General features: G+C 36.8%; 1 protein-coding gene across 6 annotated transcripts in view; it reads right to left on the bottom strand.

Annotated features, from left to right (window-relative positions):
• The window catches only part of LOC584365 (ergothioneine biosynthesis protein 1), a 47,915-nt gene extending 35,916 nt beyond the window's left edge, over nt 1-11,999 (bottom strand). The window contains exon 1 of one of the 6 annotated variants that reach the window (XM_030996906.1): nt 11,801-11,999. The gene's annotated coding sequence lies outside the window, so the exon portion shown is untranslated. Of the gene's footprint in view, nt 1-11,759 lie in introns of all 6 variants that reach the window. The other 5 variants (XM_011676220.2, XM_011676218.2, XM_011676217.2 and 2 more) reach the window with 5 other exon arrangements.
• Between the last annotated feature and the right edge of the window lie 1,534 nt (nt 12,000-13,533).

Raw genomic sequence — 13,533 nt, 5'->3', positions numbered from 1 at the left:
TCCTGATTTAGGGGGGTCTCCAAGGCAGGAAAAGCCGTGAAAAGCCCGCGAAAGGGGGGTTCGAAAATGTTGGCAGTCCTCAGATAGGGGGTGCTTTCAAAAAGAGGGAACGAGCATATGCGTACCCTAAATAACACTGAGTAGGGGGGCCGGGTTTCCGTTGAGGGATAGATACAACCGATAAGTTTGGCACAAAGAGAACATGCCTGATTGATGGTGATAATTATTCTTTTTGTCCATTTATGTTTCAGACAAGGAGAGATAATGGAACTTCTCTGTGATGCATGGCTTCCATTAAGTAGAGACCATAGAAAAAGGTACAAATTTAAAAATACATTTTGGTTCATATGGGAGCTATCACTGGATTCACTATTGAATAGAGAGTGAGATTTTGGCAGAGAATTTCATAATTATTCATAATTTTTCATAAGCTCCCATGTATCTTTTTCAGTGCTGTAAGGTACATATCGCCAAAAATACTTTGTACATTTTGTTATAAGACACAGATTCACATAAAAATAAATGAGACACTGAAATTCTTACGACTAACGTGCATAAGAGATTTGTTTGTTTTTACTTTGCGTGGAAACAAATTTAACAAACTATTTTAGTTTGCATCTTCTCTGGCTTTTCAAACAGTCTGCTCAAAAAAGGCTTTCTTGAATGAGATTTCAATAACTTCCAATATATATTTTAAGAAGGCATATCTGAAACTGATATTTTGAAATTTGAATAAAGTACATGTATATACCAGTATGGAACACGAGATATAGAGAGCAAATTCAGCAAAATGTATAAATCTCTGCAAATGGTTCCCCTTAATTTCTCTCTTGTTTGTTTGTGAGTGTGTGAGAGAGAGAAAAAGAGCGAGAAAGAGAGAGAGGGAGTTTGAGGGAGAGAGAGGAAAAGGGAAAGGAAGGGAGAGAGAGAGAGAAAGGGGAGGGAGAGAGAGAAAAAGAGTCTGAGGGAGAGAGAGAGAGAGAGAGGAGGGAAGAGAGAGCAAGAGAGAGCAAGAGAGAGAGAGAGAGAGCGAAAGAGAGAGAGAGAGAGTGAGAGAAAGGAGAGAGCGGAGAGCATGTGTAACCACAATAAAACCAACAATACAAAAATTAGGTGGTATGTTTCTAAAGAATAAAGATGATTCTCATTTCTGTTTCGCAGAACAATTATGAGAAGACATATCTTGAGGAATGAAACTGTCATATGGCACTGGTTTTTTTAACTATGACCAAATACCTAAATGGCCCTTTGAGAGCCTGAAACTTTTCAAAGATAAAGAATTAGAAATCAATTACAATTTTTTCTTGTAGCATGGACCTAGATTGACCTCCCATAGCTTAATGAAAAATTTTCAACATTGCTTTATGTGCATCAGCTATCCCTGAACAGCCAATTGTTTACGGAATTTTGTAACAAAATTGACATACCTTTTTGGTTAGAGCCGAAAAAAATATGTACCCACTAACAATATGTTTTTTTTCTATTGATGATTAATGAGTATGGGTGGATCTTAAAGAAAGTTAACAGTAATCTGAATTAACTCCTGTATTTTGATGGAACAGTGCAATTGAAAATGGTGTTTCGGACGTTACATCTTCCGTAAACAATGTAGACCCTCATTTAACCCACTAGAACAATAAATTAATGAGATTGTTTATGGTTTGAATAAGCTTATTAGTTACTCCAAGTCATTAAATTAAAAGTAAATATAATTTAATTGTAGTAGCGCTTATACTAGAAATATACTCAAAATTTGAAAAAGTTGTCTCATTTTCCGTAAACAATTTTGTAACGTCCGAAACAACTTTCAATTTGAAGTAGCAGAAAATATATGAACTGCACGACCTTTTTCTTATAACATTTGTTGAACATTTCATGGCGGCTACCCACCCCGAAAAAGAAATTTGCAATACATCATTACAATACTATTTTATAGTTAAAACCAATTTTCCGTTAACAGTTGTAACGTCCGAAACAAATGTAACGTCCGAAACAAAAAATACCAAATAAATGATGATAATCCATATTTGAGGGTATCTGGAGTGAATAAATTATTATGAAATATGTTATTATAAGTCTTAACATAAGTCAAGACACAAATCAGGTCTTTCAGATCCAATAATTTTGTGTAAGCTCAAGAAGGGCGTTTCGGACGTTACACTATTTGTTTGTTAACACATAGTTTGCAAATTTCAACTAATTATCGATCATATGTGCAAGTAACGGTTTCACAATGCACACTCCTGTTAAAAACACTATTTTGAGAATTTCATTTAGATCTAAATATAAAAATATGAAGAAATATGATGCAAAATATGAAATTTTCCGTAAAATATCTGAATTTTCTGCAAATTGACTTATAAAACATCAAATATTGAAGCCACACATTGTGATGCAAGGCATGGCTGGCTGCTTTAGTATATCCTTAATTGTAATTTATCAGAAAAAATCTCAATAAAAGTGACTCATAAAAAATATTCAGCCATTTTAACAGCACTTTCTGGTATGCTGTTAGCACGTTTCGGACGTTACATTAAACTGTTAACAGACATTTTCATACTTTAACTAGTTCGAATGAGGGTCAAAGATAGATGAGAAAATAGCAAATTTCAATTTTTCAACCTCTCTTGCTATTTACATTGCTGTGTGTTTGCAAATCATCAGGTTTTCATTTTTACAGAGGTTGTTTCAAACTATGTCATATAACCAAAGATTGTATGGTCAATCTAAACTATTTGGTAGGTTACAAAAGCTCAAAATCACCCACTTAAGCAATACCCAGTGTACATGTACATGACACGGGTATTGATACAGGTACATAAAGTTGATAAAATCAAGCAAATTAAAATGTTTGTCTAAAAATTTATGGGAAATATGGATTTTCATTTGAAAATACCTTTTAAAAAGGGCACTCAGTACACGTAACTAATCTATGTAGAAAGTACATATCTATAAAAGAATAAGACATTACATTAATAACTTATTTCATGATCCTAAACATATAGTCAGGGACGGATCCAGGAATTTCTTCCCGGGGGGGGGGGGGGGGGGGGGGGGGGGGGGGGGGGGGGGGGGGGGGGGGGGGGGGGGGGGGGGGGGCGCAGGGGGGGGGGGGGGGGTACACACGAGGGGTGAGAGGACATATAAATATTTTTTTATTGGTCCCAAAAAATCGCAACGACTCAGCCAGCCGCTGAATAAGCGGGGGAGGGGGGGATTGGTAAGAGTACATTTTTTTTGTTTTTTTTTTGCTCCCAAATATTTGAAAATCGCGCTGGCCGCAAATTCGCTCAGTGGGGCAGGTGGGGGAGGAGTGCGGACTAATTTATTTTATTTTTTATTTTGGGGGGCCCGGGGGGAGGGGGGAACGTCCCTGTTTGCCAGTACATTTTGGGTGAATTTGGGGCTGATTTCAACATTTTTGTTTTGGCGGGGGGGGGGGGGGGGGGGGGGGGGGGGGGGGGGGGGGTACATGCCTCCTGAGGCCCCCCCCCCCCCTGGATCCACCACTGGTAGTATCTTCCTCAAATGTATGCATACATACAAAATGTATAAGCTAGTGTAAAATATAAATGGGCTGTCCGTTTTTATTTTCTCTCTACGAAATGTCAAAGTTGGGGGTGCGGCGCTGCGGCCTTATCGCCGGTAAATACGGTACATGTTTAACCTACACTGTATACTGTTTGTCACCTGTGATATCGGCACAGCAAGAGTTAAGATCTATCAACCAACCAACCAACCAACCAACCAACCAATCAATCAATCCATTCATCAATCGGTCATCAAGTAAATAAATAAATAAATACTTATTTAAGAGCATTACAAAATGTTGTCGTTTGAAACAGCCTCCTAATACAAATAGTGGTAAAGGATGATTGTTACTACAGTAGTATTATAACCTAAAACATACACAATTTGAAAATACATCTGAAATGTCTCATTCTTGAGATGTACATACATTAGGATTCACCTATTTCTTATTACTTACACATGTACAGGGACTGGGGGTACTTTTTTTTTTATAGTTTTACTTTAAAAAAGATTTGTCAATGTTTTGCTTACATGTACATGTATGTGTTAGTGATATTATTGAATGACACACTATATAGTTGAAGGACATTAGCAAGCTGATTAAACATCTATTGTAGAGTTTATAGAAATTGATGATCTCATTGAAATGTTAACATGGTGTAACATCCGAAACAAAACATAGCATGCATGTACATTTCACACTGTTGTTCATAACATGCAATAAAGAGTATGTTTCTAAGTGAATTTTCTAAGGAGTTTTGATGACGACAATTGCTATTAGCTTCATATTTCACTGTTAGATCACATAAGCACTTTTAAATACTGGTACACGTTCTTGAAATGAATATATACCGTACATAAATTGAGTGGTCGATGAAGACAAACTTGGTATACATGTACGGTATGTGATAAACTAATTAAAACTGAAGAAAAAAATCCATAAATGTTACAGAAGTATTATTCTGCAAACAATTAATGTAAATGAGGTCAATAATACCTAAAGAAAAGCAATTAACTTGGATAAAGTTATGATGTTAACAGTGTGTAACGTCCGAAACATCAGTGGTGTGACATATGAAAATTATTATGCAATGCACTGGTTCCCAATTTTTTTGCATGTATTTACCTTATATCATCAGTTGTTATAATAAAATAAGTTTGACCTAAGAAAAAGTATTTTACCTATTGAAATTAAAACTTTTTATTGTCAAAACCCAAATTTAGAGCTATTTTTCACTTTCAAGGTATACATAATCTGTATTTTTTAAGATAAAAACTCAAAAATTTGCATGAATAATCTCTGAAACATATTCTTAAAGACCCAACATATTTAAAGGTGTAGTTAATAGCAAATGAGTTTTATATCACAGTCATAAGATATGCTATAGTTCACAATAAAATTGTAAGAACTCATAGTATTCATATCTGGTGAATAAATAAGGAGATAGATTAAGCTCCAAAATTTGCATTTCTCATAAATATGAATAGTCCTGATCCTAAAAATACACGTTTGAAGTAAGCAAACATAATTTCATTTTTGACCCTTTTGTGGACACATTTGGTATATGTTAAAAAAACCAGTGCCTATATACACTATTCCACTGCCCCCTCCCCCCCCCCCCCCCAACGAAAACAAAAAAAATGCAGAGTCACGACTGTTTTGCTTCTGTAACTATTGACTATTGATCCTAGGCTTCAGTCACATCTAGGCAGCCATTCATATAGAAACGGCTCTATTGTATTACAGAAATAGCTCTATTGTGCTTTCTGTGTGACAAGAACCGCAACAAATTTAATTTGCCCAATGGCTGAAAATCCTTGTAAGTTATGTCATTAACCAGTAGAAAATTAAAATAGGGGTGTTCCATGCATTCTTTACTTCAAAATTCTCTGACAAGCACAGAGAAAAGGTGTTTTTTTCAAGCCATCAGGATTTTTCAATCCTTGTATAACTCTTAAATTCTCTACCAATCTAAACGGGACACCATCTTAAAAGCAGGGGGGCACATTCTGAGTATGCCACTTAGGTTTCAATGGGGGGGGGGGCATGGGCCAGTATTGCCCCCTCCCCCTTCCTTACTCCACCAGTGAGATATACATTACTGCACATGAAGGAAGACAAAAGATGGCCATTAATTAGTCACAATGACAATGGGAGGGTCGCCAAGAATAAAAGATGCAAACTTGTTCTACATTGTTCTGAACAGGAAGATGTCTTTGGAATCTACTTTCATCAATGTTACAAAAATCTAAATTTCATTTGATTTGTTTAAAGATAAACTTGAGTTCTGGTAAAAGAAGAAAATTAATTCTCACAGAATCTAAAGAAACTTACACTGAATGTCCAAGATTACAAATAAATGTCATGTGCCAAACAATTTTGGAAGAAAATGTACATGTATACTGGCTGAGTAATGAGCATAGAAAGATAAGGAAATCAGGGTAGTACTAGCCCCGACACCATGTGTGTTGTCCCATATACATCTTTCTGTGTAAGTGATTGTTACTTTACCAAGACTCTGCCAAATTTATGATGATTTTGATGACTCCAGAACCTTGCATTACACACCATTACTTACATGATATATGATCAACTTTTCTGATCAATTCCACACCTTTTCTTTTACAATGCAATCGCATTACCAGAACTCAAGTTTATCTTTAATTACCAAGAAGCGATAGAAAACCTGTATATTACTAATTAAATTACAAGTAAGATTTTGATTATGCATTTATAGTTATTGTGTAATAAATGCTAGCTTTAGGGATCCTTTGGGGGGGGGGCTGTCAATTTGTTTTGTTTAGATTTAGATGTTTTTTGTTGGTTGGTTGCCTGTTTTCTTGTTTGCCTTGCATGTTTTAAAATTTTACCTTTCTTATATTTGTGTACCTTTTATATTCAAGATAGATCTTTAAGATTTGTTTAATAAGTAGTAAATAGACAGAAAAGTGTGATTTACAGCACAATTTGTACAATCTCATCAGAATGATACATTGTTCCTGTACAGAACCTGCTCAAACACACTACAGTACATGCATTACTTTTAAAGAAAACTACATTCCAATATTAATGCTTATAAGGGGAGAAACAAGAATGGGGTTTCTAAGTCTAACATGACAAAACTGTTAGTCTCAAAACACCTAACTAGATGTACAGCATCTTCAAGCCGTGGGCTATAGTCTCCTCAGTTACTGCTGTTGTTGTTTGCTTCTCTGTCTTCATAATCGTTTATATGTTAGGAAAGAGTAACAAAAAAATTAAGGAAGCCTTACACAATGACAATAAACATTACACTGTTGTCTTTAACACGTTTACTTATACAATACAATAAATTAATTTAGTAATCAGCAAATGATGTAAGGATTAGTGTCTGCACTGAGCCTTATGAAGTACATTTATATGTTTTACCGAAGATATAGCTAAAACTGCTGTGGCATTATTTCCAGGGCCTGGTGTAACGTAACGTAATGCAAAGCTTAGCAATTGACTTGTGCGATCGTTTGCACATACAACTTGAATAGTACGATCAGATCGTTCGCTAAGCTTTGTGTCACAGGGCTCAGGTCTGCTCTGCAATCCCCTTGTGTCATTTAATTTCTAAACCCCTTTTACTGACCACGCAGGTACAGGTAGTGCCTGCTTTGATTGTTTGCAGAAACCACACAAGATGTGTGAGTCTGTGGCTGCTAACTACCAAGCTCAAGCATCTATCAAAACGTATGGAGCTAAATGGACCCTATTGAAATTGAAGAAAATGCATCAGTCATGCTCTGTGCAAACAAGGTATTACATCTATATCCTATATCTCTGTGCAGCCGGTATCGTTCCACCACTGTGCATTGAATTAAGTGTGTGGACCGTAACAGAGCTGAAAATGACAGTGAATTGACTACCGGTACTTTAGCAAATAAAACAGAGATCTAGTAAATCATAATGATATAGTAATTTCTTTGCTTTACTAGAAAGAACATACTGGTAGTCTTTGTTGTATTATACTAGTCTAACTAGGCAAAATATGTGGTACTTTAGCAGAGTTAAGGTGGGTGTAAAAAAAAAGGTGTTTTTACGTCATTCTCCATAGAACATTTTGGGGTATTAGAACACGCACTGTTCAGTGACCCAAACGTTTTGATATGAGACTTGTTTTAATAGTTCCAACATATTTTCTGTTTGGTGCCACAAGGGCATTAGCTCTGTGTAAAAGGAGTGTAACCAATGCCCTACTTGCTCCAAACAGATGTTTCAAATAGAATTCCATTTTCTATACCTGTTTGACAATTGATATTTGACATTATTAGCGGTTAGGTAAAAACAAACAAATAAAAAACAATCAATCAGCTTTATCATACTATCCACACAAAATAGGATCATGAGTGGCAAAGCTACCGGTATATGGAAGGGGGAGGGATGGACCAGGGTGTAGCACCCTCGCTCCCCCTCCCCCACCCCGTCTGAATGGCACAAACAACAAGATATCGGTAAAATATGTTTTTGTTAAATCGAGGTGTTATCACTAACAATGTCCTATGATCTAAACTTTGTACTACGGACTGGTCAAATGTCCAGACCGACCCTTAGAGCAATCTAATCTAATCTATAAGACAGAACCAGTGACCACAAAATAAACAGCAATGGGCAATGGACTTGCCATAGATAGATATCAATGGTGCCTGCAAAGAAATATGCCCTATTCTGGTTCTCATGGAAACCTCAAAATATTTCTTCAACTTGTCGTTTAATTTTCAACTTTAGCTAAGCTATGAAAGCTTATCAAGTATTTGAAGATACCAGTACTACAGTACATTGTACTGTAGGCTTTTCTGTTTATTTTTCTAAAATATTTGGATGTCTATGTCTCTATGAACTAAACAACCTGGAATGTAGGCCTATAGAATTTCTACTGAAAATATAATTATACATATAGAAGTATATATTTTCTTTGCTATGTACAGTATTATGCCTCCATTTCAAAAGTCAACTGGAATGGACAGGAAGGGATTAATTTTTGTGATCCCTCAAATGTGTTTTACACGGTTGAGGCACATAATTAATAACTAGTTAACCCTTTATATGCCACACAAATAATTTCCCTGTGCTACATTGTATTTATCTAAGGATAACTGGGTACCAAAGGCTTCTAGATGAACTGTTTCCAGTGCAAGTATTATCTATAAGTGTTAAAAGGGTTGTCATGACCAGAAATGGGTACTTTTGCTTATCATGATATACAAAACAATTCTTTCACTCTGCACAGTAGCGCTTCATTTCAACTATGGCCTTGCATGGTGTCTTGTTTCCAGCTTCTTATCTCGGTATCTTGTCATTCTGGTGATGCCAGCAACAACCAAAGGAGATGATTACTGTGGCACATTATATGTATGCTATATAGCAGCATCAGTATACTTTTTGTGTATTAACATTTTTCAGACGACCTCTATTGATTCTCAACATTTCAAACACCACTGTACAAACTGAACCCAGTTCACTCACAATCGGTACTTTAATTAGTGACAATTGATGACACCTAAATAGCAGTAAAATACAATCTTTTCAAATTATTTGAAAATCCATATCGTGAGTCTTATGTCAAACTTGCCAATCAGCCACTTCGTATTCATTTTGTGCAATTTTTTTTGTCTACGCGCATGCGCGCTGAATCTCCATGTAAAATCGTATACACAAATTCGGTCGTAATGCGTAACAGAGGAGAATCAGCGGCAATATCTTCGGTTTTTCTACATGATTTTGTGCTGCGAATCGGCTGGAAATTACAAAACTGAATTATTACAGTCAGGCATTAACGATAAGAGTATGATTTTGGAGCATATCGCATTTAAAAGAAGTTAGGCCTGTACAATACGATAGATAGTCACTGTAAAACAATGTATTTTAACAATAATTTTCATTTCTGCCCATTTTGTTTTGTACACGTGTGTTAAAAATTGATGCCTCTCAGCACATCGGCTGGATGAGGTCCATCGCGTTTACAGTTAGACTTCATGCATTGGCGGAGTGATTGTATGCAGGTGTCGTAGGCGAGAATCAGGCCATGAAGGTCTTTCGACCATGAATAGAGCTGTGCATTTTCGGACGAATTGTAGTCTCAACTTGCAGACTTCAGATTTTTATTCATAATATTTATTTTACTTCCAAAATTGATGAAGAAAAGACAATACAGAGAAATAACAAAAATAGATAATAAATGATTTCATGTCGATAGATACATGCATGTATGCCACCAGAGAATCTGAGTTACAGTTTGTACATCTAATGTGTTTTTTAGGACAATTAATACGGCCAGAGATTCTTGGATGTGAACGCAACTGCACATTAATGACAAGTGGTTTCCTTCTCAAAAAAACGAGCCATGAATTTAGAATTATAATTTATACCCTGGTATCAGGCTATCAGCGACAAAGGAGGCGTACCATGGATTTATCAGGTGGTGTTGTAGGCCATTAGGTACAAAATTATGCAAAAAAATCAAAATCTCAAAAATTGAGATACAAGGTTTTGTTACCCCACCGACGATATGTCTTTTTTGAAATGCCTCAAATTATTTCATTCATTAGTTACAAATAATTGTATTTCAAGAGAATACGAATTGAATCATAAGTTGTTGCTTTCTAGGACAACATTCTGGCATAATTTCTCTACCTAACAACTTGAAATATTTAATTTTCATTCCGACTTGAAATACAATTTTTTTCAGGTAAATGTAATAATTTGTATCAAAGCTAGCACTAAAGTGCAAGTATTTGTTTGATCTGTAATCTGTCTGCAATTCTTGCTATCGCCAATAGAGTAAAATAACCTGTGTGTTACGTTTAGGCGCCATTTCAAATGCACTCTCGGTCTTCTCGAATAATTTGGTGACCAAGTCGTCCCTATTTTCACGAAGTGACAGTAGTGAATGAAAATCGCATACAATTTGCGTGCGGATTTTGCTTTCGGATTTTGCTCACTACCGTCACTTCGTGAAAATAGGAACGAAGTGCGAAAACTAACAGACTACAGAACTAGCTGCAATAAAGAGTTCGTTGGTTTGTTGGAGGACATTGTTTCAATCTGGTTGTCGATTAGACCGAATTTTCCGTCTCTTTCGTTCGTTAGCCTCTTATTGGGGTAGGGTCGGCTCTCTCTTTAGAGACGGAAGCCGTTTATACACATGTCCTTGCTAACGCCACGGCCAGTTCTGGTCGTAGCGTTTTGCCCCCAAAATCCCCCAAAATGTCATTTTACCTCGAGCATGTTTATTGTAAATTAGGCCTAGGCTATAATAAATCAGTTCCACTTACCAACTTGACTGAAATAATCAGTTTAATAGTCCCTTTTTAGGAAATTATGGGTCAAAATCGAAATCCATTTTGAAAATCTTTTTCAACATGGATTCCGATTTTGACCCATAATTTCCTAAAAGGGACTATTAAACTGATTATTTCAGTCAAGTTGGTAAGTGGAACTGATTTATTATAGCCTAGGCCTAATTTACAATATAACATGCTCGAGGTAAAATGACATTTTGGGGGATTTTGGGGGCAAAACGCTACGACCAGAACTGGCCGTGGCGTTAGCAAGGACATGTGTATAAACGGCTTCCGTCTCTAAAGAGAGAGCCGACCCTACCCCAATAAGAGGCTAACGAACGAAAGAGACGGAAAATTCGGTCTAGTTGTCGATATGATTTGGAGTGTCGATCTTTCTCTCGTTTTTTTGTTGCTACCAATTACCATCACAAAAATTGAAGAACCTAGAAATAACACATTGCACATGCATAATACGTATACCAGTAGAATGCAAGTTCTGGAAGTGGCTCCAAATTACAATGATCCAGGCATTTCGGGTGTATTGATATGGTGGGAAAGACTTCCTTTTGCGACAGCCACCCGAATTGAATACCAGACTGCAGTGTCACCCGCACCCATGCACTAACTCCAGATCCAGGGAGCTCCGCCGCCGAAGCTCCTTGAATTACCCATGCACCTGCCGCAGCAGGGTGCTGAGAGCTGAGCGTTGGTAGCGGAATTCGAAAGTCAAGAAAAAGTCACACATAGGAGCATCACTATCCTGGCTGTGTAGTAAAAGCTGTGCTTTTGATTCTCATCATTTCAAACACCACCACTGCACAAAACTCAACTGATTTCACTCAAAATACGCATTAGCATTGACTCTCTAGCTTTGCTGGAGTGGAAAAAGTCGGTGAAATTACCAAAATAAATGCGCTTACCGCTGTAACACTATTGTGTAAAGATCTACAGTAACACATACCAGGTGAAAGAGAAGAGGTAAATGCTGACTTGCCGGGGTGCAATCTTGAGTAGTTTTGTCGATAAAACGAGCATTTGAGAGCATTATCTTCTAGACTCCCCTTACCCGGTGAGAGATAACATACACACAGCTGTTCTCGCACGCTGAAGCTAGCCGGTTACGTTGGCGAGGGCACGTACCTCGCCGTTACACGTGCAGCTAGATCGGTCAGCCAATCAGAGACCGGCGTAGGTGGAATTTCCCCCAAACCCTCGCACCACCCTCGCCGATCCCTAGAAATCTTAAACAAACAATGACGTAGGGTTTATTTAATTTATATAAGATTAGTCATTTGTGCCAAAGTGCGCATGAGCGTCATAGAGGAAATTGCAGTCATCGTTATTATTATGTTATGTGTGCATATTTTGTAGACCCATATTTTAGGTGTCTATTATCAGAAATATTTTGACAAGCTCATCTGTTCGATAATGTTTAATATTCCTTTGTCTTTTCATTATTATAGGTTTTCCCGTGCAATTTAATCAGAGTTGCATTCGAATTCATGAAAAGGTGTACAATTTTAAACGATTTTCGTCTAATCTCTGCTCTCAATGTTATTCTTTGAGCATTTAATTTTGTGTTATATCATTGCTTTTAAATCTTATTTCATGTAATTTAGAGAGAAATCCATTCAATTTGATGACGCGTAGTTGTCATTCAATTTCGTTCCAGCTGGATAGACGTTGAATTTCAATTTAATTTTTGTTTTGATTTTATTTTATTTCTGCATTTTTTCCATATAGGCACACACTTTCGCACTTTGAACGTTCGAATTAAATAAACATAAACAAGTTCTGTAGTTCTATTTGTTCATTTAATCTATTTCTCTGTTTTTAACTTTATTATTTCATTTCATTTTTAAAGTTTCATAATGTTTATTTTAATCATATTTTAAACATTTCTTTTCTTTCTTTTCGAGACATTCATGTACTCTCCTCGAACCGCCGTCACAGTCGTGATTATACGAGCTCTTGTTTCAATGACGGTTTGTCAGAGGAATGATATATTTCAATAAAAGGCAAAGGTCCCACTTCAAGGTACATACAACTTGCGTTATTTATTCAAAAAGAAGCAAATTGCAAAAAACATAAAAAGTGAAAAATGCTAAAAATGCTACAAATGCTTGCCTTTTCTTGATTTTGAACACCTAAACGTTCATCAGGGCGTTGCAGGTGCGGGTTTAATGGAGTTACGTGCATTCTTCAATTTGAATCCTGGGGGATAAAATAAAAACGTAAATTTGAAAAATTTGAATTGAAGGCCCAGGAAGAAAAAAAACACACAGGCTATGAGTACACAGCATGCAAGACTAGACAGACACAAATCTCCACGTCAACACCCCCCCCCCCCCGGCATAAAAACGTAACCCCAACCGCCAATGTAAAGAAGGCTGCAAAATCCTGTTTAGGCCATCAAATGCCTTAAAGATGCAAAATTTTCCAACTAAGTTTGTAAGTAAAATTTGAATTGAAGTCCCGGGGAGAAAAAAAATCACAGGCTATGAGTACACAGCACGCAAGGCTAGCCGGACACAAATCTTCACCTCAACAGCCCGCCCCCCCCCCGGGCCCCCTCTCTCCCTTTTCTCTCTCTCTCTCTCTTTCTCTTTCTCTTTCTCTCTAGGCCAGTACGCACAAACTGCGCCGTGACTATGAGGAAGGTCAATATAAATTGTAGTAATAATCGGTTCAATG

Source organism: Strongylocentrotus purpuratus, unplaced genomic scaffold, assembly GCF_000002235.5.
Source record: "Strongylocentrotus purpuratus isolate Spur 01 unplaced genomic scaffold, Spur_5.0 spur5_scaffold_3, whole genome shotgun sequence".
NCBI classification, from domain to species: Eukaryota; Metazoa; Echinodermata; class Echinoidea; order Camarodonta; family Strongylocentrotidae; genus Strongylocentrotus; species Strongylocentrotus purpuratus.
This window is presented reverse-complemented; position numbering and strand designations above follow the sequence as displayed.